The sequence below is a fragment of the Mastomys coucha genome, unplaced genomic scaffold (assembly GCF_008632895.1).
Source record: "Mastomys coucha isolate ucsf_1 unplaced genomic scaffold, UCSF_Mcou_1 pScaffold9, whole genome shotgun sequence".
NCBI lineage: Eukaryota > Metazoa > Chordata > Mammalia > Rodentia > Muridae > Mastomys > Mastomys coucha.
Window position 1 is genome coordinate 51221242 of NW_022196915.1, and position 6624 is coordinate 51227865.

The following is a 6624-nucleotide window of genomic DNA, read 5'->3' on the forward strand; positions in this document are numbered from 1 at the left end:
TGCAAGTGCATCTCACCCTTCCCTTCATCAGTCCATCTTATTTCCTGAACTTCCTTCTTGCTGCCTGGAACCTCTGGGCCTGTCTTGAGTCTCAGCCTGTGTAGTGATTCTGGGAAAGAGAAGTAAATGGTGGAGTCCCGCTAGGCTGAGAGCCCCCAGGGTGGTGTTGGATCCAGTGCCTCAGCCCAGATGGAGCCATCCAGGGAAAAGCAAGAGGAAGGGCAGTCCCCTGAGGCAAGAGAACGGATGCATTAAGGAATGGGCATCCCTTCAGGAAGTGATCCATCACCCATGACATTAAAATGGAGCTGGGAAGAGCCGGTGGACAAGAACATACAGAAGGAGCTCCCTGGACAGTGCCCAAAAAAATGTAAGCGGATGAGCCCCTTCTTTTCTATGTGGCTCCTCCAGCTTCTACCCACAGTTTCAGAGATCCCTCTCAAGACATAGGCTTACCTACATCTGGAGACCCAAGCTTGATTACAGTCTGTCGTTGCTGCCTCACCCATGAGCTCACAAGGAGCATCCACACAGCCTACACTACCTTGTCTGTTGAGTAAGAAAATTCAGCCTGTCATTTACCTTGTTGTCTGGGTTCCAAATCTTTGGATCCATTTATAAGGGTGTTTTTGTTAGATTAATTAAAATGAACAGATGGCACTGCCTGCTCTTCCAGAGGTCCTGTGTTCAAATCCCAGCAACCACATGGTGGCTCACAACCATCCGTAATGAGATCTGATGCCCTCTTCTGGGGTGTCTGAAGACAGCTACAGTGTACTTACATATAATAAAAATAAATAAATCTTAAAAGGGGGGGCTGGAGAGGTGGCTCAGTGGTTAAGAGGACTGACTGCTCTTCCATAGGTCCTGAGTTCAAATCCCAGCAACCACATGATGGCTCACAACCATCCGTAATGAGATCTGATGCCCTCTTCTGGGGTGTCTGAAGATAGCTACAGCGAGCAAGAAGAAAAAGTATCTGAAGACAACTTTTGATAATAAATAAATTTATTTTAAATAAATAAATCTTTTTTTAAAAAATGGGCAGATGTTTCTCCCCTCATATTGGCTTGGGCTCCAGTCTATATCTGGTTATATATCACCAGACCCTTACAGTAGGGATAAATGGGAGGCAAATATGTATGTTTTAAACCCAGAGCTCTGGGGCTGGAGAGGTGGTTCAGTGGTAGAGAGGGCTTGCTGTTCTTCCAGAGGACCTACGTTCATTTCCTAGCCCCCATGTCAGGGAGCTCACAACTACCTATAACTCCAGCTCCAGGAGATCTGATGCCCTCTTCTAGCCTCTGAGGATACCCACTGTGTGCACATGCATACACACACACAAGCACACACAAATACACATACTTAATAAAAATATAACAAATAAATAAATAAACAAACTTAATTAAAGCAGAGTTCTTCCCCCTCTACATGGCTTTGTTGAGCCCACTGCTTTCCCTGAATTGTTCATGGAAAGCGACTCCTCCACTGGCAACTCTTCTTTAGTCAACCACAAGTCACAGAGTACTTTATAGTTTATAAAGCAAATCCATGTTGATTATTTCATTGAAACTCAATGCAAAACGCACAGTGGAGAATCAACTTTCCCTTCCTCTTGAGACTGGTCCTCTCTGACACCACCTAAATGAAACTCATTCACCGAGTGGGGGGGCACAACTCAGTGATAGGGATGCCCAATGACGATGACTTGGGTGAGATCCTGAGATCTGTCCTCAGCACCAAAAAACAGCACTCAGTATTCTAGTGTCTTCCAAACGTCTCATCTCTTGGGATCTGAAGTTTTTAAGTAGTCTGTGCCCACAGGGAAATAAATCCAGCTCCAAAAAGACCTGGAAGCAATTCCTATCCAGGGAAGCAGGGCAATGAAGACTGTGGCCTCCTCTGCCCCGACAAACAGCAACAGCAGAAAACACGATAAGCATGACATAGAAGCAGTCTACAGCCATACCACCCTGAACGTGCCCGATCTTGTCTGATCTCGGAAGCTAAGCAGGGTCAGGCCTGGTTAGTACTTGGATGGGAGACCGCCTGGGAATACCGGGTGCTGTTGGCTTAAAAAAAAATAAAATAAAAAAATAAAATAAATAGAAGCACACAAAGCTTAACTCGAAAAGCTCGTGAACATATTCACTTTCTGTACAGTATTAGTGACAGGAAAGAGTAAGCAAGGTCAAGGTCATGACTGCTAGGTCTTAAGTCTTCCAGCATTTGGGCACAGTGACCCTGCAGACGGTTGGCAGAAGGGTCCTCTTGAGGCTGGAGAGCTCATCTGAACTCTCTGTCCTGGTCTGGTTTGAGAACAAGGACTCCACACAGACAGGCCTCAGACTCAAAGCTGCTCTCGAGGTACAGCTCTTCCTGCCTGAACCTCCTAAACTCTGAGATTTAGACTACACCAGTACACCCCCCACCTGAAGCAAGACAGCAGCATCACCCACACCCTCGGCCCCCTCCCCTTCCCTCTTTAAGAAAAAATGAAAGTCCCCTCTTTGTCTCAGTCGCTGGTGTTTTTGTACCACTGCATGTCATCCAGTGACATTTCCTGCCCTGTAATATTCCTACAGCTTGATGTTTCTCATATTGATGCTTCTGTAGCCTTGATCCCCCCAGGCTCTAGTCTCATATTAACAAGTTCGGAGAGGGAAGAGACTCTTCCTAATGCATCTCACATCCCAGCCCAGGGCGCGTGCTAGCTTGTGGCAGGCCTCAGTGTGGGGTACTGTGTTAAGAAGTACCCCCTCTGCCTCCCAGGTCAAAAGCAGGCTTGTGCAGTCTTGAAAGCGGTGTGCTCATTCCTCAGCCTGGAGTCTCTCTGTGAGAACGCTCCAAGGTAACCTACGCACACCTACACCTGCATCGAAATGGATTCCCTAGTCCCAAAATTAAACAAAAGTCCCATCTCTGCCCAAGTAAAAACAGGTCTCAAGCCGGGCATTGTGGTGTATAACTTTAAACCCAGCACTCAGGAAGCAGAGGCAGGCTGATCTCTGTAAGTTCGAGGCCAGCCTGGTCTACAAAATAAGTTTCAGGACAGCCAACTCTGTCTCAAAAAACAAAAACAAAAACAATAAAGCAACAAAAGAAAGGAAGGAAGGAAGGAAGAAAGAAAGAAAGAAAGAAAGAAGGAAAGAAAGAAAGAAAGAAAGAAAGGAAGAAAGAAAGGAAGAAAGAAAGAAAGAAAGAAAGAAAGAAAGAAAGAAAGAAAGAAAGAAAGAAAGAAAGAAGAGAAAAGAAAATATCTTATATGATTAAAACAAAGTTCGGGAAATTATTTTGCTTTGACCCAACACTCAGATACAAAATGTCAATCAAATGTATCTCAAACCCTCAAGGAATGTATTGTCTAGGGTTCCTGAGTAGCAGAGCCTAAAGTAAATCTTACTCTTTCCATGATGCTGGGGATGAAATTCCAGGCCATGGGGAGGGTGGGGAGCAAGGCAGGGAAGGACAGAAACAAAGAGAAGATGGTAGGCCATCCAGCTGAGTGCAGGGGCACACAAAAGACCAGCCAGTCTCCAGAAACACCATGCTGTTTCTTAAGCAAGTCCCAAAAATGATGGTGTGGAGATCTCAGAGAGGGGATTGGGTCATGTGGATTGATTTCCCCCCTTGAATGAGGGTGGTGTCCTTGTAAAAGAGATCCCAAGAAGCTTGTTCATCTCTGCCATCATGTAAGAAAAAGGCCTTCAGAAGCAGAAAGGGGCCCCTCCTCTGACAAACACTGCTGGGGCTGTGATGTGGGACTCCCAGGTCTCCTGTACTATAAAGAAAGGGGGACGGGTGAGGAGAGAGCTCAGCTGACAAGGACCTGAGCTGGATCCCTGAAGACCCAATGGAGAGTTGGGTGTAGTGATGCCCACCTGTGATCCTATCACTGGAGAGACGGAGAAAGGAGGATCCCTGGGGCTCACTGGACAGCCATCTCTCCAGCCTCTCATTTTTTTTAATGAAATAAAAAGATGGGTGGAAACTGAAGAACAACCCAAGGTTGCCCTTTGGCCTCTATCTATAAATGAATACACATATATTCTAACACACAGGAGTGGGTACTTGTGTACACACACATACAACACACACATATGTGCACACACATGCACACACATACATGCACATATACACAGTGCCTGTTGTTTCTAAGTCATTTGATCTGTGTTTTGTTAACCACCAGAACTGACTAGGAGAGGCCACACGTTGCCTCTGTATTTTATAGACAGCCCAGAGTAGCAGAAAGGAGACAAACAGAGCCGAGTATTTGCTGGCTCCTTCGTGTCCCCCTTCATGCTCCATAGATCACCCCGTGGGACACTAGCTCCAGGCAGCCCCAGGGAAACCAAGTCACCCACAGACACTGGAGCTGTTGTGACTGCCACCAAAGCAGACGTCCTGGTGGCCTTGCCAAAGCCTAGCCCTCGGTTAGGGGAGATTAGACAGATGGCGGTATTAAGGGATGGGTGGCAGAGGAGCAGCTGGGGTCCTTTGATGATCAGACAGCCAAGAACCAGAGGGTGGGTGAGGCTGGAGCAACTGTAGAGAAGCCTGAGCTAGATCTGGAACCCCAACCTACTCACCCAGAGCAGTTTTTGTATTTGAATCACAAACATATACATCTCAGTGGTGCAAACACTGACTTGAGCTTTATCCCCTGCCTCCTAAGTCCAAGACTGAGCCACTTGGATAGGAGACTCGGAAAAGTAGGTTTGTCTCATGGATGCACTCATGGCTCAGGGGAGTTCCATCTTCCTGGAAATGTAATGTAGTCATTGTCTGGGTTTATGCTATGATGTCACCAAAAATACAATAAAGTGGGAGCGGGTTCAGGATGTAGAGCAACTGAGATTGAAACCAGGCTTCCTGGGATGGGCATAGTCCTTTCAGAGTTGTCCCAACGTGAGACCAACACACCTGGCTTTGTATTCTATTAGTTATGGAAAGCCATGCCACAGGAGAGAAGAAAGGGGCAGGATTATAGGTGAATCGCTTCACTATTGCCAAGAGCGAATCCCAGCCAGAGGTAGTGATAATCTATCCATAACCAATTGTCCCAGTGAACATCTGCTATAAGTAAGGTTCCTCAGTATCTACCTCAGAGGGCCACTGTTAGTTCTCAAACCTGGAACAAAGGGTGGAGGTGCCTTAACACAGCAAGTCAGAGCTGGTCACCAGGATCTCCCTGCATCCCTCAGTCCCTACTAGTCACTGGGCCCTCCTGGCTGGTATATCCACACCCCTCCCTAGAGCTCTCCAGCCCACTGGGGCCAGGCTGCTCATCCCTATAAAATCCAACCACTTTGGTTACCTGTCCTCTTTGTGCCTTTGGGCCTCCTGGCTGCTACACCTGGTTCCCCTCTCTCCCCTCTTCCTGCCCCTTGCCCTCTCACCAAGTGGCTCAGGGCCATGTCCACTCTGGACTCTCCCAGACATCCCTGCCTCTGGCTATGCTCCCCCTTTTGTCTACAATAAACTTTCTCCTCCACCATACCTAGGAGCAGCTATTTCCTTTACTTTTTAGTTCTTTTTTTTTTTTTTTTTTTTTTTTTTTTTTTTTTTTTTTTTTTTTTTTTTTGTCATTCAGATGCCATCTTAAATAAGCTTCTCGTGTTAAGAATTGTGACGGCACATACAAGGCTCGGGGAACCTCCAGCCAGACAGAACCAGGGCATGGATCAGGAAGATGCACACAGAGTTCTACCCTAGCTGAGGAACTATTGACAGCTAGCTTCTCATTCTAACTTAAAATTTATATTAAGAGAGAAAACAGTGAACACATCACTACACATGTTCCTTAAAAGTTACTTTTCAAAGGGGCTGGAGAACCAGCTCGATGGTTAAGAAGCACTGCTTTTGCAAAAGACCCAGGTTCAGTTCCCAGCACCCAAGTCTGGCAGTTCATAGCTGACTGGATTACCAGTTCTAAGGGATGCAATACCCTCTGGCCTCTGCAGGTATCTGCATGCCATAGTGCACATACTCATACAGGCACGTGCAAACACATGAATAAAGTTAAACTGCCAGGCATGATGGCACACACCTTTCTAAAACTTGAGAGGCTGAGGCCTAATCTATATAATGGTCTCCAGACCAGTCATGACTACATAGTGAGACCCTGTCTCAGATAGATAGGTAGGTAGGTAGGTAGGTAGATAGATAGATAGATAGATAGATAGATAGATAGATAGATAGACAGACAGATAGATAGAGGTAGGTAGGTAAATAGATGGATGGATAGATAGATAGGTAGATGATTGATAGATAGATAGATAGATAGATAGATAGATAGATAGATAGATAGACAGATAGATAGATAGATGATAAATAGGTAGATAGATAGATAGATAGATAGATAGATAGACAGACAAACAGAGAGGTAGGTAGGTAAATAGATGGATGGATAGATAGATAGATAGATAGATAGATAGATAGATAGATAGATAGATAGATAGATAGGATGAAAAAATAAACAAATAGCCGGGCAATGGTGATACACCTTTAATCCCAGCACTTGGAAGGCAGAGGCAGGCTGATTTCTGAGTTTGATGCCAGCCTGGTCTACAGAGTGAGTTCCAGGAGAGCCAGGGCTACACAGAGAAACCCTGTCTCAAAAAA

General features: G+C 45.8%; 1 non-coding gene across 1 annotated transcript; it reads left to right on the top strand.

Annotated features, from left to right (window-relative positions):
- Nucleotides 1-1955: 1955 nt before the first annotated feature.
- Nucleotides 1956-2074, top strand: LOC116085555. The gene has a single exon (XR_004116638.1). It is a non-coding gene; the product is annotated as a 5S ribosomal RNA (ribosomal RNA).
- The last annotated feature ends 4550 nt before the right edge of the window (nucleotides 2075-6624 follow it).